We start from the raw sequence: 25,337 nt of genomic DNA on the forward strand, positions 1-25,337 counted from the left end.
TACATGGCTACCTCACTGGTCAATAAAGGAAATGAATTACTAGTGCATTACACACATTTTGACACTGGAGACATAACTTTTTTCAGTCATTCCGTATCCAGATATAGAGATTTGCAGCATCTAGGACTTTAATGTTCACCCACTTACGGATTTGAATGTTTTGCCACATTCATGAGTGCAAACTTGCTCCCCAGTAAAGACGAACATGTGCTCCTCAATGCACACACTGGGCAATGCAGTCCACTCTAAATCGACGATTAATGACATGCTCGTTTTGTGCAATGGAGTTTCAGTCAATTGGAAAACATTTTGAAAATTTATATTGCAACAGAAGCCCAGCCTTAAAAAAGTGGATTTCACTTCTGATTGATTACATGAGGAAGGAAAGGAGACCAGATGCAAAAAAGGGGCTGTGGCTTAGTTGGTTAAAGCGCCTGTCTAGTAAACAGGAGATCCTGAGTTCGAATCTCAGCAGCGCCTGTCTGCTTTTTTTTCGACCAATCTGTCTCCCCAATATTAAAACTTTGTACAAAGATTGCTATTTCATGCTATTTAGAAGCACAGTCAGGCTTGAAATGTTGGCAAAGCATCCAAGAACTCTGGACTCCACTACCTTAGAGTCATATTGCCCAAGGTTGCGATGCCATCAGAAACAGCACATATTAGAATGAGCAATTCATATTTCCTGCTTAATTTTTTGTAAAAGAAGCAAAGGTACGCCTGAACAGGGACTTGAACCCTGGACCCTCAGATTAAAAGTCTGATGCTCTACCGACTGAGCTATCCAGGCACAGGGATCACTGCCCATTTGAAACTTGATTTTCACTCTACAGCACCTCCATACATGGCTACCTCACTGGTCAATAAAGGAAATGAATTACTAGTGCATTACACACATTTTGACACTGGAGACATAACTTTTTTCAGTCATTCCGTATCCAGATATAGAGATTTGCAGCATCTAGGACTTTAATGTTCACCCACTTACGGATTTGAATGTTTTGCCACATTCATGAGTGCAAACTTGCTCCCCAGTAAATACGAACATGTGCTCCTCAATGCACACACTGGGCAATGCAGTCCACTCTAAATCGACGATTAATGACATGCTCGTTTTGTGCAATGGAGTTTCAGTCAATTGGAAAACATTTTGAAAAGTTATATTGCAACAGAAGCCCAGCCTTAAAAAAGTGGATTTCACTTCTAAATGATTACATGAGGAAGGAAAGGAGACCAGATGCAAAAAAGGTGCTGTGGCTTAGTTGGTTAAAGCGCCTGTCTAATAAACAGGAGATCCTGAGTTAGAATCTCAGCAGCGCCTGTCTGCTTTTTTTCGACCAATCTGTCTCCCCAATATTAAAACTTTGTACAAAGATTGCTATTTCATGCTATTTAGAAGCACAGTCAGGCTTGATATGTTGGCAAAGCATCCAAGAACTCTGGACTCCACTACCTTAGAGTCATATTGCCCAAGGTTGCGATGCCATCAGAAATAGCACATATTAGAATGAGCAATTCATATTTCCTGCTTAATTTTTTGTAAAAGAAGCAAAGGTACGCCTGAACAGGGACTTGAACCCTGGACCCTCAGATTAAAAGTCTGATGCTCTACCGACTGAGCTATCCATGCACATGGATCACTGCCATTTGAAACTTGATTTTCACTCTACAGCACCTCCATACATGGCTACCTCACTGGTCAATAAAGGAAATGAATTACTAGTGCATTACACACATTTTGACACTGGAGACATAACTTTTTTCAGTCATTCCGTATCCAGATATAGAGATTTGCAGCATCTAGGACTTTAATGTTCACCCACTTACGGATTTGAATGTTTTGCCACATTCATGAGTGCAAACTTGCTCCCCAGTAAATACGAACATGTGCTCCTCAATGCACACACTGGGCAATGCAGTCCACTCTAAATCGACGATTAATGACATGCTCGTTTTGTGCAATGGAGTTTCAGTCAATTGGAAAACATTTTGAAAAGTTATATTGCAACAGAAGCCCAGCCTTAAAAAAGTGGATTTCACTTCTAAATGATTACACGAGGAAGGAAAGGAGACCAGATGCAAAAAAGGTGCTGTGGCTTAGTTGGTTAAAGCGCCTGTCTAGTAAACAGGAGATCCTGAGTTAGAATCTCAGCAGCGCCTGTCTGCTTTTTTTCGACCAATCTGTCTCCCCAATATTAAAACTTTGTACAAAGATTGCTATTTCATGCTATTTAGAAGCACAGTCAGGCTTGGATATGTTGGCAAAGCATCCAAGAACTCTGGACTCCACTACCTTAGAGTCATATTGCCCAAGGTTGCGATGCCATCAGAAATAGCACATATTAGAATGAGCAATTCATATTTCCTGCTTAATTTTTTGTAAAAGAAGCAAAGGTACGCCTGAACAGGGACTTGAACCCTGGACCCTCAGATTAAAAGTCTGATGCTCTACCGACTGAGCTATCCAGGCACAGGGATCACTGCCCATTTGAAACTTGATTTTCACTCTACAGCACCTCCATACATGGCTACCTCACTGGTCAATAAAGGAAATGAATTACTAGTGCATTACACACATTTTGACACTGGAGACATAACTTTTTTCAGTCATTCCGTATCCAGATATAGAGATTTGCAGCATCTAGGACTTTAATGTTCACCCACTTACGGATTTGAATGTTTTGCCACATTCATGAGTGCAAACTTGCTCCCCAGTAAAGACGAACATGTGCTCCTCAATGCACACACTGGGCAATGCAGTCCACTCTAAATCGACGATTAATGACATGCTTGTTTTGTGCAATGGAGTTTCAGTCAATTGGAAAACATTTTGAAAAGTTATATTGCAACAGAAGCCCAGCCTTAAAAAAGTGGATTTCACTTCTGATTGATTACATGAGGAAGGAAAGGAGACCAGATGCAAAAAAGGGGCTGTGGCTTAGTTGGTTAAAGCGCTTGTCTAGTAAACAGGAGATCCTGAGTTCGAATCTCAGCAGCGCCTGTCTGCTTTTTTTTCGACCAATCTGTCTCCCCAATATTAAAACTTTGTACAAAGATTGCTATTTCATGCTATTTAGAAGCACAGTAAGGCTTGAAATGTTGGCAAAGCATCCAAGAACTCTGGACTCCACTACCTTAGAGTCATATTGCCCAAGGTTGCGATGCCATCAGAAACAGCACATATTAGAATGAGCAATTCATATTTCCTGCTTAATTTTTTGTAAAAGAAGCAAAGGTACGCCTGAACAGGGACTTGAACCCTGGACCCTCAGATTAAAAGTCTGATGCTCTACCGACTGAGCTATCCAGGCACAGGGATCACTGCCCATTTGAAACTTTATTTTCACTCTACAGCACCTCCACACATGGCTACCTCACTGGTCAATAAAGGAAATGAATTACTAGTGCATTACACACATTTCGACACTGGAGACATAACTTTTTTCAGTCATTCCGTATCCAGATATAGAGATTTGCAGCATCTAGGACTTTAATGTTCACCCACTTACGGATTTGAATGTTTTGCCACATTCATGAGTGCAAACTTGCTCCCCAGTAAAGACGAACATGTGCTCCTCAATGCACACACTGGGCAATGCAGTCCACTCTAAATCGACGATTAATGACATGCTTGTTTTGTGCAATGGAGTTTCAGTCAATTGGAAAACATTTTGAAAAGTTATATTGCAACAGAAGCCCAGCCTTAAAAAAGTGGATTTCACTTCTAAATGATTACATGAGGAAGGAAAGGAGACCAGATGCAAAAAAGGTGCTGTGGCTTAGTTGGTTAAAGCGCCTGTCTAGTAAACAGGAGATCCTGAGTTCGAATCTCAGCAGCGCCTGTCTGCTTTTTTTCGACCAATCTGTCTCCCCAATATTAAAACTTTGTACAAAGATTGCTATTTCATGCTATTTAGAAGCACAGTCAGGCTTCATATGTTGGCAAAGCATCCAAGAACTCTGGACTCCACTACCTTAGAGTCATATTGCCCAAGGTTGCGATGCCATCAGAAATAGCACATATTAGAATGAGCAATTCATATTTCCTGCTTAATTTTTTGTAAAAGAAGCAAAGGTACGCCTGAACAGGGACTTGAACCCTGGACCCTCAGATTAAAAGTCTGATGCTCTACCGACTGAGCTATCCAGACACATGGATCACTGCCCATTTGAAACTTGATTTTCACTCTACAGCACCTCCATACATGGCTACCTCACTGGTCAATAAAGGAAATGAATTACTAGTGCATTACACACATTTCGACACTGGAGACATAACTTTTTTCAGTCATTCCGTATCCAGATATAGAGATTTGCAGCATCTAGGACTTTAATGTTCACCCACTTACGGATTTGAATGTTTTGCCACATTCATGAGTGCAAACTTGCTCCCCAGTAAAGACGAACATGTGCTCCTCAATGCACACACTGGGCAATGCAGTCCACTCTAAATCGACGATTAATGACATGCTTGTTTTGTGCAATGGAGTTTCAGTCAATTGGAAAACATTTTGAAAAGTTATATTGCAACAGAAGCCCAGCCTTAAAAAAGTGGATTTCACTTCTAAATGATTACATGAGGAAGGAAAGGAGACCAGATGCAAAAAAGGTGCTGTGGCTTAGTTGGTTAAAGCGCCTGTCTAGTAAACAGGAGATCCTGAGTTCGAATCTCAGCAGCGCCTGTCTGCTTTTTTTCGACCAATCTGTCTCCCCAATATTAAAACTTTGTACAAAGATTGCTATTTCATGCTATTTAGAAGCACAGTCAGGCTTCATATGTTGGCAAAGCATCCAAGAACTCTGGACTCCACTACCTTAGAGTCATATTGCCCAAGGTTGCGATGCCATCAGAAATAGCACATATTAGAATGAGCAATTCATATTTCCTGCTTAATTTTTTGTAAAAGAAGCAAAGGTACGCCTGAACAGGGACTTGAACCCTGGACCCTCAGATTAAAAGTCTGATGCTCTACCGACTGAGCTATCCAGGCACATGGATCACTGCCATTTGAAACTTGATTTTCACTCTACAGCACCTCCATACATGGCTACCTCACTGGTCAATAAAGGAAATGAATTACTAGTGCATTACACACATTTTGACACTGGAGACATAACTTTTTTCAGTCATTCCGTATCCAGATATAGAGATTTGCAGCATCTAGGACTTTAATGTTCACCCACTTACGGATTTGAATGTTTTGCCACATTCATGAGTGCAAACTTGCTCCCCAGTAAATACGAACATGTGCTCCTCAATGCACACACTGGGCAATGCAGTCCACTCTAAATCGACGATTAATGACATGCTCGTTTTGTGCAATGGAGTTTCAGTCAATTGGAAAACATTTTGAAAAGTTATATTGCAACAGAAGCCCAGCCTTAAAAAAGTGGATTTCACTTCTAAATGATTACATGAGGAAGGAAAGGAGACCAGATGCAAAAAAGGTGCTGTGGCTTAGTTGGTTAAAGCGCCTGTCTAGTAAACAGGAGATCCTGAGTTCGAATCTCAGCAGCGCCTGTCTGCTTTTTTTCGACCAATCTGTCTCCCCAATATTAAAACTTTGTACAAAGATTGCTATTTCATGCTATTTAGAAGCACAGTCAGGCTTGATATGTTGGCAAAGCATCCAAGAACTCTGGACTCCACTACCTTAGAGTCATATTGCCCAAGGTTGCGATGCCATCAGAAATAGCACATATTAGAATGAGCAATTCATATTTCCTGCTTAATTTTTTGTAAAAGAAGCAAAGGTACGCCTGAACAGGGACTTGAACCCTGGACCCTCAGATTAAAAGTCTGATGCTCTACCGACTGAGCTATCCAGACACATGGATCACTGCCCATTTGAAACTTGATTTTCACTCTACAGCACCTCCATACATGGCTACCTCACTGGTCAATAAAGGAAATGAATTACTAGTGCATTACACACATTTCGACACTGGAGACATAACTTTTTTCAGTCATTCCGTATCCAGATATAGAGATTTGCAGCATCTAGGACTTTAATGTTCACCCACTTACGGATTTGAATGTTTTGCCACATTCATGAGTGCAAACTTGCTCCCCAGTAAAGACGAACATGTGCTCCTCAATGCACACACTGGGCAATGCAGTCCACTCTAAATCGACGATTAATGACATGCTTGTTTTGTGCAATGGAGTTTCAGTCAATTGGAAAACATTTTGAAAAGTTATATTGCAACAGAAGCCCAGCCTTAAAAAAGTGGATTTCACTTCTAAATGATTACATGAGGAAGGAAAGGAGACCAGATGCAAAAAAGGTGCTGTGGCTTAGTTGGTTAAAGCGCCTGTCTAGTAAACAGGAGATCCTGAGTTCGAATCTCAGCAGCGCCTGTCTGCTTTTTTTCGACCAATCTGTCTCCCCAATATTAAAACTTTGTACAAAGATTGCTATTTCATGCTATTTAGAAGCACAGTCAGGCTTCATATGTTGGCAAAGCATCCAAGAACTCTGGACTCCACTACCTTAGAGTCATATTGCCCAAGGTTGCGATGCCATCAGAAATAGCACATATTAGAATGAGCAATTCATATTTCCTGCTTAATTTTTTGTAAAAGAAGCAAAGGTACGCCTGAACAGGGACTTGAACCCTGGACCCTCAGATTAAAAGTCTGATGCTCTACCGACTGAGCTATCCAGGCACATGGATCACTGCCATTTGAAACTTGATTTTCACTCTACAGCACCTCCATACATGGCTACCTCACTGGTCAATAAAGGAAATGAATTACTAGTGCATTACACACATTTTGACACTGGAGACATAACTTTTTTCAGTCATTCCGTATCCAGATATAGAGATTTGCAGCATCTAGGACTTTAATGTTCACCCACTTACGGATTTGAATGTTTTGCCACATTCATGAGTGCAAACTTGCTCCCCAGTAAATACGAACATGTGCTCCTCAATGCACACACTGGGCAATGCAGTCCACTCTAAATCGACGATTAATGACATGCTCGTTTTGTGCAATGGAGTTTCAGTCAATTGGAAAACATTTTGAAAAGTTATATTGCAACAGAAGCCCAGCCTTAAAAAAGTGGATTTCACTTCTAAATGATTACACGAGGAAGGAAAGGAGACCAGATGCAAAAAAGGTGCTGTGGCTTAGTTGGTTAAAGCGCCTGTCTAGTAAACAGGAGATCCTGAGTTAGAATCTCAGCAGCGCCTGTCTGCTTTTTTTCGACCAATCTGTCTCCCCAATATTAAAACTTTGTACAAAGATTGCTATTTCATGCTATTTAGAAGCACAGTCAGGCTTGATATGTTGGCAAAGCATCCAAGAACTCTGGACTCCACTACCTTAGAGTCATATTGCCCAAGGTTGCGATGCCATCAGAAATAGCACATATTAGAATGAGCAATTCATATTTCCTGCTTAATTTTTTGTAAAAGAAGCAAAGGTACGCCTGAACAGGGACTTGAACCCTGGACCCTCAGATTAAAAGTCTGATGCTCTACCGACTGAGCTATCCAGGCACAGGGATCACTGCCCATTTGAAACTTGATTTTCACTCTACAGCACCTCCATACATGGCTACCTCACTGGTCAATAAAGGAAATGAATTACTAGTGCATTACACACATTTTGACACTGGAGACATAACTTTTTTCAGTCATTCCGTATCCAGATATAGAGATTTGCAGCATCTAGGACTTTAATGTTCACCCACTTACGGATTTGAATGTTTTGCCACATTCATGAGTGCAAACTTGCTCCCCAGTAAAGACGAACATGTGCTCCTCAATGCACACACTGGGCAATGCAGTCCACTCTAAATCGACGATTAATGACATGCTCGTTTTGTGCAATGGAGTTTCAGTCAATTGGAAAACATTTTGAAAAGTTATATTGCAACAGAAGCCCAGCCTTAAAAAAGTGGATTTCACTTCTGATTGATTACATGAGGAAGGAAAGGAGACCAGATGCAAAAAAGGGGCTGTGGCTTAGTTGGTTAAAGCGCCTGTCTAGTAAACAGGAGATCCTGAGTTCGAATCTCAGCAGCGCCTGTCTGCTTTTTTTTCGACCAATCTGTCTCCCCAATATTAAAACTTTGTACAAAGATTGCTATTTCATGCTATTTAGAAGCACAGTCAGGCTTGAAATGTTGGCAAAGCATCCAAGAACTCTGGACTCCACTACCTTAGAGTCATATTGCCCAAGGTTGCGATGCCATCAGAAACAGCACATATTAGAATGAGCAATTCATATTTCCTGCTTAATTTTTTGTAAAAGAAGCAAAGGTACGCCTGAACAGGGACTTGAACCCTGGACCCTCAGATTAAAAGTCTGATGCTCTACCGACTGAGCTATCCAGGCACAGGGATCACTGCCCATTTGAAACTTGATTTTCACTCTACAGCACCTCCATACATGGCTACCTCACTGGTCAATAAAGGAAATGAATTACTAGTGCATTACACACATTTCGACACTGGAGACATAACTTTTTTCAGTCATTCCGTATCCAGATATAGAGATTTGCAGCATCTAGGACTTTAATGTTCACCCACTTACGGATTTGAATGTTTTGCCACATTCATGAGTGCAAACTTGCTCCCCAGTAAAGACGAACATGTGCTCCTCAATGCACACACTGGGCAATGCAGTCCACTCTAAATCGACGATTAATGACATGCTTGTTTTGTGCAATGGAGTTTCAGTCAATTGGAAAACATTTTGAAAAGTTATATTGCAACAGAAGCCCAGCCTTAAAAAAGTGGATTTCACTTCTAAATGATTACATGAGGAAGGAAAGGAGACCAGATGCAAAAAAGGTGCTGTGGCTTAGTTGGTTAAAGCGCCTGTCTAGTAAACAGGAGATCCTGAGTTCGAATCTCAGCAGCGCCTGTCTGCTTTTTTTCGACCAATCTGTCTCCCCAATATTAAAACTTTGTACAAAGATTGCTATTTCATGCTATTTAGAAGCACAGTCAGGCTTCATATGTTGGCAAAGCATCCAAGAACTCTGGACTCCACTACCTTAGAGTCATATTGCCCAAGGTTGCGATGCCATCAGAAATAGCACATATTAGAATGAGCAATTCATATTTCCTGCTTAATTTTTTGTAAAAGAAGCAAAGGTACGCCTGAACAGGGACTTGAACCCTGGACCCTCAGATTAAAAGTCTGATGCTCTACCGACTGTGCTATCCAGGCACATGGATCACTGCCATTTGAAACTTGATTTTCACTCTACAGCACCTCCATACATGGCTACCTCACTGGTCAATAAAGGAAATGAATTACTAGTGCATTACACACATTTTGACACTGGAGACATAACTTTTTTCAGTCATTCCGTATCCAGATATAGAGATTTGCAGCATCTAGGACTTTAATGTTCACCCACTTACGGATTTGAATGTTTTGCCACATTCATGAGTGCAAACCTGCTCCCCAGTAAATACGAACATGTGCTCCTCAATGCACACACTGGGCAATGCAGTCCACTCTAAATCGACGATTAATGACATGCTCGTTTTGTGCAATGGAGTTTCAGTCAATTGGAAAACATTTTGAAAAGTTATATTGCAACAGAAGCCCAGCCTTAAAAAAGTGGATTTCACTTCTAAATGATTACATGAGGAAGGAAAGGAGACCAGATGCAAAAAAGGTGCTGTGGCTTAGTTGGTTAAAGCGCCTGTCTAGTAAACAGGAGATCCTGAGTTAGAATCTCAGCAGCGCCTGTCTGCTTTTTTTCGACCAATCTGTCTCCCCAATATTAAAACTTTGTACAAAGATTGCTATTTCATGCTATTTAGAAGCACAGTCAGGCTTGATATGTTGGCAAAGCATCCAAGAACTCTGGACTCCACTACCTTAGAGTCATATTGCCCAAGGTTGCGATGCCATCAGAAATAGCACATATTAGAATGAGCAATTCATATTTCCTGCTTAATTTTTTGTAAAAGAAGCAAAGGTACGCCTGAACAGGGACTTGAACCCTGGACCCTCAGATTAAAAGTCTGATGCTCTACCGACTGAGCTATCCATGCACATGGATCACTGCCATTTGAAACTTGATTTTCACTCTACAGCACCTCCATACATGGCTACCTCACTGGTCAATAAAGGAAATGAATTACTAGTGCATTACACACATTTTGACACTGGAGACATAACTTTTTTCAGTCATTCCGTATCCAGATATAGAGATTTGCAGCATCTAGGACTTTAATGTTCACCCACTTACGGATTTGAATGTTTTGCCACATTCATGAGTGCAAACTTGCTCCCCAGTAAATACGAACATGTGCTCCTCAATGCACACACTGGGCAATGCAGTCCACTCTAAATCGACGATTAATGACATGCTCGTTTTGTGCAATGGAGTTTCAGTCAATTGGAAAACATTTTGAAAAGTTATATTGCAACAGAAGCCCAGCCTTAAAAAAGTGGATTTCACTTCTAAATGATTACATGAGGAAGGAAAGGAGACCAGATGCAAAAAAGGTGCTGTGGCTTAGTTGGTTAAAGCGCCTGTCTAGTAAACAGGAGATCCTGAGTTAGAATCTCAGCAGCGCCTGTCTGCTTTTTTTCGACCAATCTGTCTCCCCAATATTAAAACTTTGTACAAAGATTGCTATTTCATGCTATTTAGAAGCACAGTCAGGCTTGATATGTTGGCAAAGCATCCAAGAACTCTGGACTCCACTACCTTAGAGTCATATTGCCCAAGGTTGCGATGCCATCAGAAATAGCACATATTAGAATGAGCAATTCATATTTCCTGCTTAATTTTTTGTAAAAGAAGCAAAGGTACGCCTGAACAGGGACTTGAACCCTGGACCCTCAGATTAAAAGTCTGATGCTCTACCGACTGAGCTATCCATGCACATGAATCACTGCCATTTGAAACTTGATTTTCACTCTACAGCACCTCCATACATGGCTACCTCACTGGTCAATAAAGGAAATGAATTACTAGTGCATTACACACATTTTGACACTGGAGACATAACTTTTTTCAGTCATTCCGTATCCAGATATAGAGATTTGCAGCATCTAGGACTTTAATGTTCACCCACTTACGGATTTGAATGTTTTGCCACATTCATGAGTGCAAACTTGCTCCCCAGTAAAGACGAACATGTGCTCCTCAATGCACACACTGGGCAATGCAGTCCACTCTAAATCGACGATTAATGACATGCTCGTTTTGTGCAATGGAGTTTCAGTCAATTGGAAAACATTTTGAAAATTTATATTGCAACAGAAGCCCAGCCTTAAAAAAGTGGATTTCACTTCTGATTGATTACATGAGGAAGGAAAGGAGACCAGATGCAAAAAAGGGGCTGTGGCTTAGTTGGTTAAAGCGCCTGTCTAGTAAACAGGAGATCCTGAGTTCGAATCTCAGCAGCGCCTGTCTGCTTTTTTTTCGACCAATCTGTCTCCCCAATATTAAAACTTTGTACAAAGATTGCTATTTCATGCTATTTAGAAGCACAGTCAGGCTTGAAATGTTGGCAAAGCATCCAAGAACTCTGGACTCCACTACCTTAGAGTCATATTGCCCAAGGTTGCGATGCCATCAGAAACAGCACATATTAGAATGAGCAATTCATATTTCCTGCTTAATTTTTTGTAAAAGAAGCAAAGGTACGCCTGAACAGGGACTTGAACCCTGGACCCTCAGATTAAAAGTCTGATGCTCTACCGACTGAGCTATCCAGGCACAGGGATCACTGCCCATTTGAAACTTGATTTTCACTCTACAGCACCTCCATACATGGCTACCTCACTGGTCAATAAAGGAAATGAATTACTAGTGCATTACACACATTTTGACACTGGAGACATAACTTTTTTCAGTCATTCCGTATCCAGATATAGAGATTTGCAGCATCTAGGACTTTAATGTTCACCCACTTACGGATTTGAATGTTTTGCCACATTCATGAGTGCAAACTTGCTCCCCAGTAAATACGAACATGTGCTCCTCAATGCACACACTGGGCAATGCAGTCCACTCTAAATCGACGATTAATGACATGCTCGTTTTGTGCAATGGAGTTTCAGTCAATTGGAAAACATTTTGAAAAGTTATATTGCAACAGAAGCCCAGCCTTAAAAAAGTGGATTTCACTTCTAAATGATTACATGAGGAAGGAAAGGAGACCAGATGCAAAAAAGGTGCTGTGGCTTAGTTGGTTAAAGCGCCTGTCTAATAAACAGGAGATCCTGAGTTAGAATCTCAGCAGCGCCTGTCTGCTTTTTTTCGACCAATCTGTCTCCCCAATATTAAAACTTTGTACAAAGATTGCTATTTCATGCTATTTAGAAGCACAGTCAGGCTTGATATGTTGGCAAAGCATCCAAGAACTCTGGACTCCACTACCTTAGAGTCATATTGCCCAAGGTTGCGATGCCATCAGAAATAGCACATATTAGAATGAGCAATTCATATTTCCTGCTTAATTTTTTGTAAAAGAAGCAAAGGTACGCCTGAACAGGGACTTGAACCCTGGACCCTCAGATTAAAAGTCTGATGCTCTACCGACTGAGCTATCCATGCACATGGATCACTGCCATTTGAAACTTGATTTTCACTCTACAGCACCTCCATACATGGCTACCTCACTGGTCAATAAAGGAAATGAATTACTAGTGCATTACACACATTTTGACACTGGAGACATAACTTTTTTCAGTCATTCCGTATCCAGATATAGAGATTTGCAGCATCTAGGACTTTAATGTTCACCCACTTACGGATTTGAATGTTTTGCCACATTCATGAGTGCAAACTTGCTCCCCAGTAAATACGAACATGTGCTCCTCAATGCACACACTGGGCAATGCAGTCCACTCTAAATCGACGATTAATGACATGCTCGTTTTGTGCAATGGAGTTTCAGTCAATTGGAAAACATTTTGAAAAGTTATATTGCAACAGAAGCCCAGCCTTAAAAAAGTGGATTTCACTTCTAAATGATTACACGAGGAAGGAAAGGAGACCAGATGCAAAAAAGGTGCTGTGGCTTAGTTGGTTAAAGCGCCTGTCTAGTAAACAGGAGATCCTGAGTTAGAATCTCAGCAGCGCCTGTCTGCTTTTTTTCGACCAATCTGTCTCCCCAATATTAAAACTTTGTACAAAGATTGCTATTTCATGCTATTTAGAAGCACAGTCAGGCTTGGATATGTTGGCAAAGCATCCAAGAACTCTGGACTCCACTACCTTAGAGTCATATTGCCCAAGGTTGCGATGCCATCAGAAATAGCACATATTAGAATGAGCAATTCATATTTCCTGCTTAATTTTTTGTAAAAGAAGCAAAGGTACGCCTGAACAGGGACTTGAACCCTGGACCCTCAGATTAAAAGTCTGATGCTCTACCGACTGAGCTATCCAGGCACAGGGATCACTGCCCATTTGAAACTTGATTTTCACTCTACAGCACCTCCATACATGGCTACCTCACTGGTCAATAAAGGAAATGAATTACTAGTGCATTACACACATTTTGACACTGGAGACATAACTTTTTTCAGTCATTCCGTATCCAGATATAGAGATTTGCAGCATCTAGGACTTTAATGTTCACCCACTTACGGATTTGAATGTTTTGCCACATTCATGAGTGCAAACTTGCTCCCCAGTAAAGACGAACATGTGCTCCTCAATGCACACACTGGGCAATGCAGTCCACTCTAAATCGACGATTAATGACATGCTCGTTTTGTGCAATGGAGTTTCAGTCAATTGGAAAACATTTTGAAAAGTTATATTGCAACAGAAGCCCAGCCTTAAAAAAGTGGATTTCACTTCTGATTGATTACATGAGGAAGGAAAGGAGACCAGATGCAAAAAAGGGGCTGTGGCTTAGTTGGTTAAAGCGCTTGTCTAGTAAACAGGAGATCCTGAGTTCGAATCTCAGCAGCGCCTGTCTGCTTTTTTTTCGACCAATCTGTCTCCCCAATATTAAAACTTTGTACAAAGATTGCTATTTCATGCTATTTAGAAGCACAGTAAGGCTTGAAATGTTGGCAAAGCATCCAAGAACTCTGGACTCCACTACCTTAGAGTCATATTGCCCAAGGTTGCGATGCCATCAGAAACAGCACATATTAGAATGAGCAATTCATATTTCCTGCTTAATTTTTTGTAAAAGAAGCAAAGGTACGCCTGAACAGGGACTTGAACCCTGGACCCTCAGATTAAAAGTCTGATGCTCTACCGACTGAGCTATCCAGGCACAGGGATCACTGCCCATTTGAAACTTTATTTTCACTCTACAGCACCTCCATACATGGCTACCTCACTGGTCAATAAAGGAAATGAATTACTAGTGCATTACACACATTTCGACACTGGAGACATAACTTTTTTCAGTCATTCCGTATCCAGATATAGAGATTTGCAGCATCTAGGACTTTAATGTTCACCCACTTACGGATTTGAATGTTTTGCCACATTCATGAGTGCAAACTTGCTCCCCAGTAAAGACGAACATGTGCTCCTCAATGCACACACTGGGCAATGCAGTCCACTCTAAATCGACGATTAATGACATGCTTGTTTTGTGCAATGGAGTTTCAGTCAATTGGAAAACATTTTGAAAAGTTATATTGCAACAGAAGCCCAGCCTTAAAAAAGTGGATTTCACTTCTAAATGATTACATGAGGAAGGAAAGGAGACCAGATGCAAAAAAGGTGCTGTGGCTTAGTTGGTTAAAGCGCCTGTCTAGTAAACAGGAGATCCTGAGTTCGAATCTCAGCAGCGCCTGTCTGCTTTTTTTCGACCAATCTGTCTCCCCAATATTAAAACTTTGTACAAAGATTGCTATTTCATGCTATTTAGAAGCACAGTCAGGCTTCATATGTTGGCAAAGCATCCAAGAACTCTGGACTCCACTACCTTAGAGTCATATTGCCCAAGGTTGCGATGCCATCAGAAATAGCACATATTAGAATGAGCAATTCATATTTCCTGCTTAATTTTTTGTAAAAGAAGCAAAGGTACGCCTGAACAGGGACTTGAACCCTGGACCCTCAGATTAAAAGTCTGATGCTCTACCGACTGAGCTATCCAGGCACATGGATCACTGCCATTTGAAACTTGATTTTCACTCTACAGCACCTCCATACATGGCTACCTCACTGGTCAATAAAGGAAATGAATTACTAGTGCATTACACACATTTTGACACTGGAGACATAACTTTTTTCAGTCATTCCGTATCCAGATATAGAGATTTGCAGCATCTAGGACTTTAATGTTCACCCACTTACGGATTTGAATGTTTTGCCACATTCATGAGTGCAAACTTGCTCCCCAGTAAAGACGAACATGTGCTCCTCAATGCACACACTGGGCAATGCAGTCCACTCTAAATCGACGATTAATGACATGCTTGTTTTGTGCAATGGAGTTTCAGTCAATTGGAAAACATTTTGAAAAGTTATATTGCAACAGAAGCCCAGCCTTAAAAAAGTGGATTTCACTTCTAAATGATTACATGAGGAAGGAAAGGAGACCAGATGCAAAAAAGGTGCTGTGGCTTAGTTGGTTAAAGCGCCTGTCTAGTAAACAGGAGATCCTGAGTTCGAATCTCAGCAGCGCCTGTCTGCTTTTTTTCGACCAATCTGTCTCCCCAATATTAAAACTTTGTACAAAGATTGCTATTTCATGCTATTTAGAAGCACAGTCAGGCTTCATATGTTGGCAAAGCATCCAAGAACTCTGGACTCCACTACCTTAGAGTCATATTGCCCAAGGTTGCGATGCCATCAGAAATAGCACATATTAGAATGAGCAATTCATATTTCCTGCTTAATTTTTTGTAAAAGAAGCAAAGGTACGCCTGAACAGGGACTTGAACCCTGGACCCTCAGATTAAAAGTCTGATGCTCTACCGACTGAGCTATCCAGGCACATGGATCACTGCCATTTGAAACTTGATTTTCACTCTACAGCACCTCCATACATGGCTACCTCACTGGTCAATAAAGGAAATGAATTACTAGTGCATTACACACATTTTGACACTGGAGACATAACTTTTTTCAGTCATTCCGTATCCAGATATAGAGATTTGCAGCATCTAGGACTTTAATGTTCACCCACTTACGGATTTGAATGTTTTGCCACATTCATGAGTGCAAACTTGCTCCCCAGTAAATACGAACATGTGCTCCTCAATGCACACACTGGGCAATGCAGTCCACTCTAAATCGACGATTAATGACATGCTCGTTTTGTGCAATGGAGTTTCAGTCAATTGGAAAACATTTTGAAAAGTTATATTGCAACAGAAGCCCAGCCTTAAAAAAGTGGATTTCACTTCTGATTGATTACATGAGGAAGGAAAGGAGACCAGATGCAAAAAAGGGGCTGTGGCTTAGTTGGTTAAAGCGCCTGTCTAGTAAACAGGAGATCCTGAGTTCGAATCTCAGCAGCGCCTGTCTGCTTTTTTTTCGACCAATCTGTCTCCCCAATATTAAAACTTTGTACAAAGATTGCTATTTCATGCTATTTAGAAGCACAGTCAGGCTTGAAATGTTGGCAAAGCATCCAAGAACTCTGGACTCCACTACCTTAGAGTCATATTGCCCAAGGTTGCGATGCCATCAGAAACAGCACATATTAGAATGAGCAATTCATATTTCCTGCTTAATTTTTTGTAAAAGAAGCAAAGGTACGCCTGAACAGGGACTTGAACCCTGGACCCTCAGATTAAAAGTCTGATGCTCTACCGACTGAGCTATCCAGGCACAGGGATCACTGCCCATTTGAAACTTGATTTTCACTCTACAGCACCTCCATACATGGCTACCTCACTGGTCAATAAAGGAAATGAATTACTAGTGCATTACACACATTTTGACACTGGAGACATAACTTTTTTCAGTCATTCCGTATCCAGATATAGAGATTTGCAGCATCTAGGACTTTAATGTTCACCCACTTACGGATTTGAATGTTTTGCCACATTCATGAGTGCAAACTTGCTCCCCAGTAAAGACGAACATGTGCTCCTCAATGCACACACTGGGCAATGCAGTCCACTCTAAATCGACGATTAATGACATGCTCGTTTTGTGCAATGGAGTTTCAGTCAATTGGAAAACATTTTGAAAAGTTATATTGCAACAGAAGCCCAGCCTTAAAAAAGTGGATTTCACTTCTGATTGATTACATGAGGAAGGAAAGGAGACCAGATGCAAAAAAGGGGCTGTGGCTTAGTTGGTTAAAGCGCCTGTCTAGTAAACAGGAGATCCTGAGTTCGAATCTCAGCAGCGCCTGTCTGCTTTTTTTTCGACCAATCTGTCTCCCCAATATTAAAACTTTGTACAAAGATTGCTATTTCATGCTATTTAGAAGCACAGTAAGGCTTGAAATGTTGGCAAAGCATCCAAGAACTCTGGACTCCACTACCTTAGAGTCATATTGCCCAAGGTTGCGATGCCATCAGAAACAGCACATATTAGAATGAGCAATTCATATTTCCTGCTTAATTTTTTGTAAAAGAAGCAAAGGTACGCCTGAACAGGGACTTGAACCCTGGACCCTCAGATTAAAAGTCTGATGCTCTACCGACTGAGCTATCCAGGCACAGGGATCACTGCCCATTTGAAACTTGATTTTCACTCTACAGCACCTCCATACATGGCTACCTCACTGGTCAATAAAGGAAATGAATTACTAGTGCATTACACACATTTCGACACTGGAGACATAACTTTTTTCAGTCATTCCGTATCCAGATATAGAGATTTGCAGCATCTAGGACTTTAATGTTCACCCACTTACGGATTTGAATGTTTTGCCACATTCATGAGTGCAAACTTGCTCCCCAGTAAAGACGAACATGTGCTCCTCAATGCACACACTGGGCAATGCAGTCCACTCTAAATCGACGATTAATGACATGCTTGTTTTGTGCAATGGAGTTTCAGTCAATTGGAAAACATTTTGAAAAGTTATATTGCAACAGAAGCCCAGCCTTAAAAAAGTGGATTTCACTTCTAAATGATTACATGAGGAAGGAAAGGAGACCAGATGCAAAAAAGGTGCTGTGGCTTAGTTGGTTAAAGCGCCTGTCTAGTAAACAGGAGATCCTGAGTTCGAATCTCAGCAGCGCCTGTCTGCTTTTTTTCGACCAATCTGTCTCCCCAATATTAAAACTTTGTACAAAGATTGCTATTTCATGCTATTTAGAAGCACAGTCAGGCTTCATATGTTGGCAAAGCATCCAAGAACTCTGGACTCCACTACCTTAGAGTCATATTGCCCAAGGTTGCGATGCCATCAGAAATAGCACATATTAGAATGAGCAATTCATATTTCCTGCTTAATTTTTTGTAAAAGAAGCAAAGGTACGCCTGAACAGGGACTTGAACCCTGGACCCTCAGATTAAAAGTCTGATGCTCTACCGACTGAGCTATCCAGGCACATGGATCACTGCCATTTGAAACTTGATTTTCACTCTACAGCACCTCCATACATGGCTACCTCACTGGTCAATAAAGGAAATGAATTACTAGTGCATTACACACATTTTGACACTGGAGACATAACTTTTTTCAGTCATTCCGTATCCAGATATAGAGATTTGCAGCATCTAGGACTTTAATGTTCACCCACTTACGGATTTGAATGTTTTGCCACATTCATGAGTGCAAACTTGCTCCCCAGTAAATACGAACATGTGCTCCTCAATGCACACACTGGGCAATGCAGTCCACTCTAAATCGACGATTAATGACATGCTCGTTTTGTGCAATGGAGTTTCAGTCAATTGGAAAACATTTTGAAAAGTTATATTGCAACAGAAGCCCAGCCTTAAAAAAGTGGATTTCACTTCTAAATGATTACACGAGGAAGGAAAGGAGACCAGATGCAAAAAAGGTGCTGTGGCTTAGTTGGTTAAAGCGCCTGTCTAGTAAACAGGAGATCCTGAGTTAGAATCTCAGCAGCGCCTGTCTGCTTTTTTTCGACCAATCTGTCTCCCCAATATTAAAACTTTGTACAAAGATTGCTATTTCATGCTATTTAGAAGCACAGTCAGGCTTGATATGTTGGCAAAGCATCCAAGAACTCTGGACTCCACTACCTTAGAGTCATATTGCCCAAGGTTGCGATGCCATCAGAAATAGCACATATTAGAATGAGCAATTCATATTTCCTGCTTAATTTTTTGTAAAAGAAGCAAAGGTACGCCTGAACAGGGACTTGAACCCTGGACCCTCAGATTAAAAGTCTGATGCTCTACCGACTGAGCTATCCAGGCACAGGGATCACTGCCCATTTGAAACTTGATTTTCACTCTACAGCACCTCCATACATGGCTACCTCACTGGTCAATAAAGGAAATGAATTACTAGTGCATTACACACATTTTGACACTGGAGACATAACTTTTTTCAGTCATTCCGTATCCAGATATAGAGATTTGCAGCATCTAGGACTTTAATGTTCACCCACTTACGGATTTGAATGTTTTGCCACATTCATGAGTGCAAACTTGCTCCCCAGTAAAGACGAACATGTGCTCCTCAATGCACACACTGGGCAATGCAGTCCACTCTAAATCGACGATTAATGACATGCTCGTTTTGTGCAATGGAGTTTCAGTCAATTGGAAAACATTTTGAAAAGTTATATTGCAACAGAAGCCCAGCCTTAAAAAAGTGGATTTCACTTCTGATTGATTACATGAGGAAGGAAAGGAGACCAGATGCAAAAAAGGGGCTGTGGCTTAGTTGGTTAAAGCGCCTGTCTAGTAAACAGGAGATCCTGAGTTCGAATCTCAGCAGCGCCTGTCTGCTTTTTTTTCGACCAATCTGTCTCCCCAATATTAAAACTTTGTACAAAGATTGCTATTTCATGCTATTTAGAAGCACAGTCAGGCTTGAAATGTTGGCAAAGCATCCAAGAACTCTGGACTCCACTACCTTAGAGTCATATTGCCCAAGGTTGCGATGCCATCAGAAACAGCACATATTAGAATGAGCAATTCATATTTCCTGCTTAATTTTTTGTAAAAGAAGCAAAGGTACGCCTGAACAGGGACTTGAACCCTGGACCCTCAGATTAAAAGTCTGATGCTCTACCGACTGAGCTATCCAGGCACAGGGATCACTGCCCATTTGAAACTTGATTTTCACTCTACAGCACCTCCATACATGGCTACCTCACTGGTCAATAAAGGAAATGAATTACTAGTGCATTACACACATTTCGACACTGGAGACATAACTTTTTTCAGTCATTCCGTATCCAGATATAGAGATTTGCAGCATCTAGGACTTTAATGTTCACCCACTTACGGATTTGAATGTTTTGCCACATTCATGAGTGCAAACTTGCTCCCCAGTAAAGACGAACATGTGCTCCTCAATGCACACACTGGGCAATGCAGTCCACTCTAAATCGACGATTAATGACATGCTTGTTTTGTGCAATGGAGTTTCAGTCAATTGGAAAACATTTTGAAAAGTTATATTGCAACAGAAGCCCAGCCTTAAAAAAGTGGATTTCACTTCTAAATGATTACATGAGGAAGGAAAGGAGACCAGATGCAAAAAAGGTGCTGTGGCTTAGTTGGTTAAAGCGCCTGTCTAGTAAACAGGAGATCCTGAGTTCGAATCTCAGCAGCGCCTGTCTGCTTTTTTTCGACCAATCTGTCTCCCCAATATTAAAACTTTGTACAAAGATTGCTATTTCATGCTATTTAGAAGCACAGTCAGGCTTCATATGTTGGCAAAGCATCCAAGAACTCTGGACTCCACTACCTTAGAGTCATATTGCCCAAGGTTGCGATGCCATCAGAAATAGCACATATTAGAATGAGCAATTCATATTTCCTGCTTAATTTTTTGTAAAAGAAGCAAAGGTACGCCTGAACAGGGACTTGAACCCTGGACCCTCAGATTAAAAGTCTGATGCTCTACCGACTGTGCTATCCAGGCACATGGATCACTGCCATTTGAAACTTGATTTTCACTCTACAGCACCTCCATACATGGCTACCTCACTGGTCAATAAAGGAAATGAATTACTAGTGCATTACACACATTTTGACACTGGAGACATAACTTTTTTCAGTCATTCCGTATCCAGATATAGAGATTTGCAGCATCTAGGACTTTAATGTTCACCCACTTACGGATTTGAATGTTTTGCCACATTCATGAGTGCAAACCTGCTCCCCAGTAAATACGAACATGTGCTCCTCAATGCACACACTGGGCAATGCAGTCCACTCTAAATCGACGATTAATGACATGCTCGTTTTGTGCAATGGAGTTTCAGTCAATTGGAAAACATTTTGAAAAGTTATATTGCAACAGAAGCCCAGCCTTAAAAAAGTGGATTTCACTTCTAAATGATTACATGAGGAAGGAAAGGAGACCAGATGCAAAAAAGGTGCTGTGGCTTAGTTGGTTAAAGCGCCTGTCTAGTAAACAGGAGATCCTGAGTTAGAATCTCAGCAGCGCCTGTCTGCTTTTTTTCGACCAATCTGTCTCCCCAATATTAAAACTTTGTACAAAGATTGCTATTTCATGCTATTTAGAAGCACAGTCAGGCTTGATATGTTGGCAAAGCATCCAAGAACTCTGGACTCCACTACCTTAGAGTCATATTGCCCAAGGTTGCGATGCCATCAGAAATAGCACATATTAGAATGAGCAATTCATATTTCCTGCTTAATTTTTTGTAAAAGAAGCAAAGGTACGCCTGAACAGGGACTTGAACCCTGGACCCTCAGATTAAAAGTCTGATGCTCTACCGACTGAGCTATCCATGCACATGGATCACTGCCATTTGAAACTTGATTTTCACTCTACAGCACCTCCATACATGGCTACCTCACTGGTCAATAAAGGAAATGAATTACTAGTGCATTACACACATTTTGACACTGGAGACATAACTTTTTTCAGTCATTCCGTATCCAGATATAGAGATTTGCAGCATCTAGGACTTTAATGTTCACCCACTTACGGATTTGAATGTTTTGCCACATTCATGAGTGCAAACTTGCTCCCCAGTAAATACGAACATGTGCTCCTCAATGCACACACTGGGCAATGCAGTCCACTCTAAATCGACGATTAATGACATGCTCGTTTTGTGCAATGGAGTTTCAGTCAATTGGAAAACATTTTGAAAAGTTATATTGCAACAGAAGCCCAGCCTTAAAAAAGTGGATTTCACTTCTAAATGATTACATGAGGAAGGAAAGGAGAACAGATGCAAAAAAGGTGCTGTGGCTTAGTTGGTTAAAGCGCCTGTCTAGTAAACAGGAGATCCTGAGTTAGAATCTCAGCAGCGCCTGTCTGCTTTTTTTCGACCAATCTGTCTCCCCAATATTAAAACTTTGTACAAAGATTGCTATTTCATGCTATTTAGAAGCACAGTCAGGCTTGATATGTTGGCAAAGCATCCAAGAACTCTGGACTCCACTACCTTAGAGTCATATTGCCCAAGGTTGCGATGCCATCAGAAATAGCACATATTAGAATGAGCAATTCATATTTCCTGCTTAATTTTTTGTAAAAGAAGCAAAGGTACGCCTGAACAGGGACTTGAACCCTGGACCCTCAGATTAAAAGTCTGATGCTCTACCGACTGAGCTATCCATGCACATGAATCACTGCCATTTGAAACTTGATTTTCACTCTACAGCACCTCCATACATGGCTACCTCACTGGTCAATAAAGGAAATGAATTACTAGTGCATTACACACATTTTGACACTGGAGACATAACTTTTTTCAGTCATTCCGTATCCAGATATAGAGATTTGCAGCATCTAGGACTTTAATGTTCACCCACTTACGGATTTGAATGTTTTGCCACATTCATGAGTGCAAACTTGCTCCCCAGTAAAGACGAACATGTGCTCCTCAATGCACACACTGGGCAATGCAGTCCACTCTAAATCGACGATTAATGACATGCTCGTTTTGTGCAATGGAGTTTCAGTCAATTGGAAAACATTTTGAAAATTTATATTGCAACAGAAGCCCAGCCTTAAAAAAGTGGATTTCACTTCTGATTGATTACATGAGGAAGGAAAGGAGACCAGATGCAAAAAAGGGGCTGTGGCTTAGTTGGTTAAAGCGCCTGTCTAGTAAACAGGAGATCCTGAGTTCGAATCTCAGCAGCGCCTGTCTGCTTTTTTTTCGACCAATCTGTCTCCCCAATATTAAAACTTTGTACAAAGATTGCTATTTCATGCTATTTAGAAGCACAGTCAGGCTTGAAATGTTGGCAAAGCATCCAAGAACTCTGGACTCCACTACCTTAGAGTCATATTGCCCAAGGTTGCGATGCCATCAGAAACAGCACATATTAGAATGAGCAATTCATATTTCCTGCTTAATTTTTTGTAAAAGAAGCAAAGGTACGCCTGAACAGGGACTTGAACCCTGGACCCTCAGATTAAAAGTCTGATGCTCTACCGACTGAGCTATCCAGGCACAGGGATCACTGCCCATTTGAAACTTGATTTTCACTCTACAGCACCTCCATACATGGCTACCTCACTGGTCAATAAAGGAAATGAATTACTAGTGCATTACACACATTTTGACACTGGAGACATAACTTTTTTCAGTCATTCCGTATCCAGATATAGAGATTTGCAGCATCTAGGACTTTAATGTTCACCCACTTACGGATTTGAATGTTTTGCCACATTCATGAGTGCAAACTTGCTCCCCAGTAAATACGAACATGTGCTCCTCAATGCACACACTGGGCAATGCAGTCCACTCTAAATCGACGATTAATGACATGCTCGTTTTGTGCAATGGAGTTTCAGTCAATTGGAAAACATTTTGAAAAGTTATATTGCAACAGAAGCCCAGCCTTAAAAAAGTGGATTTCACTTCTAAATGATTACATGAGGAAGGAAAGGAGACCAGATGCAAAAAAGGTGCTGTGGCTTAGTTGGTTAAAGCGCCTGTCTAATAAACAGGAGATCCTGAGTTAGAATCTCAGCAGCGCCTGTCTGCTTTTTTTCGACCAATCTGTCTCCCCAATATTAAAACTTTGTACAAAGATTGCTATTTCATGCTATTTAGAAGCACAGTCAGGCTTGATATGTTGGCAAAGCATCCAAGAACTCTGGACTCCACTACCTTAGAGTCATATTGCCCAAGGTTGCGATGCCATCAGAAATAGCACATATTAGAATGAGCAATTCATATTTCCTGCTTAATTTTTTGTAAAAGAAGCAAAGGTACGCCTGAACAGGGACTTGAACCCTGGACCCTCAGATTAAAAGTCTGATGCTCTACCGACTGAGCTATCCATGCACATGGATCACTGCCATTTGAAACTTGATTTTCACTCTACAGCACCTCCATACATGGCTACCTCACTGGTCAATAAAGGAAATGAATTACTAGTGCATTACACACATTTTGACACTGGAGACATAACTTTTTTCAGTCATTCCGTATCCAGATATAGAGATTTGCAGCATCTAGGACTTTAATGTTCACCCACTTACGGATTTGAATGTTTTGCCACATTCATGAGTGCAAACTTGCTCCCCAGTAAATACGAACATGTGCTCCTCAATGCACACACTGGGCAATGCAGTCCACTCTAAATCGACGATTAATGACATGCTCGTTTTGTGCAATGGAGTTTCAGTCAATTGGAAAACATTTTGAAAAGTTATATTGCAACAGAAGCCCAGCCTTAAAAAAGTGGATTTCACTTCTAAATGATTACACGAGGAAGGAAAGGAGACCAGATGCAAAAAAGGTGCTGTGGCTTAGTTGGTTAAAGCGCCTGTCTAGTAAACAGGAGATCCTGAGTTAGAATCTCAGCAGCGCCTGTCTGCTTTTTTTCGACCAATCTGTCTCCCCAATATTAAAACTTTGTACAAAGATTGCTATTTCATGCTATTTAGAAGCACAGTCAGGCTTGGATATGTTGGCAAAGCATCCAAGAACTCTGGACTCCACTACCTTAGAGTCATATTGCCCAAGGTTGCGATGCCATCAGAAATAGCACATATTAGAATGAGCAATTCATATTTCCTGCTTAATTTTTTGTAAAAGAAGCAAAGGTACGCCTGAACAGGGACTTGAACCCTGGACCCTCAGATTAAAAGTCTGATGCTCTACCGACTGAGCTATCCAGGCACAGGGATCACTGCCCATTTGAAACTTGATTTTCACTCTACAGCACCTCCATACATGGCTACCTCACTGGTCAATAAAGGAAATGAATTACTAGTGCATTACACACATTTTGACACTGGAGACATAACTTTTTTCAGTCATTCCGTATCCAGATATAGAGATTTGCAGCATCTAGGACTTTAATGTTCAC

The 25,337-nt window shown here is 41.0% G+C and overlaps 9 non-coding genes across 9 annotated transcripts; all 9 read left to right on the forward strand.

Annotated features, from left to right (window-relative positions):
* Positions 1-3,768: 3,768 nt before the first annotated feature.
* On the forward strand, positions 3,769-3,842 carry TRNAT-AGU (transfer RNA threonine (anticodon AGU)). The gene has a single exon. It is a non-coding gene; the product is annotated as a tRNA-Thr (tRNA).
* Positions 3,843-4,608: 766 nt separating this feature from the next.
* Positions 4,609-4,682, forward strand: TRNAT-AGU (transfer RNA threonine (anticodon AGU)). Its single transcript has one exon. It is a non-coding gene; the product is annotated as a tRNA-Thr (tRNA).
* A 765-nt stretch (positions 4,683-5,447) lies between these two features.
* TRNAT-AGU (transfer RNA threonine (anticodon AGU)) lies at positions 5,448-5,521 on the forward strand. Its single transcript has one exon. It is a non-coding gene; the product is annotated as a tRNA-Thr (tRNA).
* Positions 5,522-6,287: 766 nt separating this feature from the next.
* On the forward strand, positions 6,288-6,361 carry TRNAT-AGU (transfer RNA threonine (anticodon AGU)). The gene has a single exon. It is a non-coding gene; the product is annotated as a tRNA-Thr (tRNA).
* Positions 6,362-8,807: 2,446 nt separating this feature from the next.
* TRNAT-AGU (transfer RNA threonine (anticodon AGU)) lies at positions 8,808-8,881 on the forward strand. Its single transcript has one exon. It is a non-coding gene; the product is annotated as a tRNA-Thr (tRNA).
* Positions 8,882-14,686: 5,805 nt separating this feature from the next.
* On the forward strand, positions 14,687-14,760 carry TRNAT-AGU (transfer RNA threonine (anticodon AGU)). The gene has a single exon. It is a non-coding gene; the product is annotated as a tRNA-Thr (tRNA).
* Positions 14,761-15,525: 765 nt separating this feature from the next.
* On the forward strand, positions 15,526-15,599 carry TRNAT-AGU (transfer RNA threonine (anticodon AGU)). Its single transcript has one exon. It is a non-coding gene; the product is annotated as a tRNA-Thr (tRNA).
* A 2,447-nt stretch (positions 15,600-18,046) lies between these two features.
* Positions 18,047-18,120, forward strand: TRNAT-AGU (transfer RNA threonine (anticodon AGU)). The gene has a single exon. It is a non-coding gene; the product is annotated as a tRNA-Thr (tRNA).
* A 2,446-nt stretch (positions 18,121-20,566) lies between these two features.
* TRNAT-AGU (transfer RNA threonine (anticodon AGU)) lies at positions 20,567-20,640 on the forward strand. Its single transcript has one exon. It is a non-coding gene; the product is annotated as a tRNA-Thr (tRNA).
* Positions 20,641-25,337: the final 4,697 nt, after the last annotated feature.

The sequence above is a fragment of the Ambystoma mexicanum genome, unplaced genomic scaffold (assembly GCF_040938575.1).
Source record: "Ambystoma mexicanum isolate Mex_15411 unplaced genomic scaffold, UKY_AmexF1_1 Mex_scaf1, whole genome shotgun sequence".
In the NCBI taxonomy this organism is placed as follows: domain Eukaryota; kingdom Metazoa; phylum Chordata; class Amphibia; order Caudata; family Ambystomatidae; genus Ambystoma; species Ambystoma mexicanum.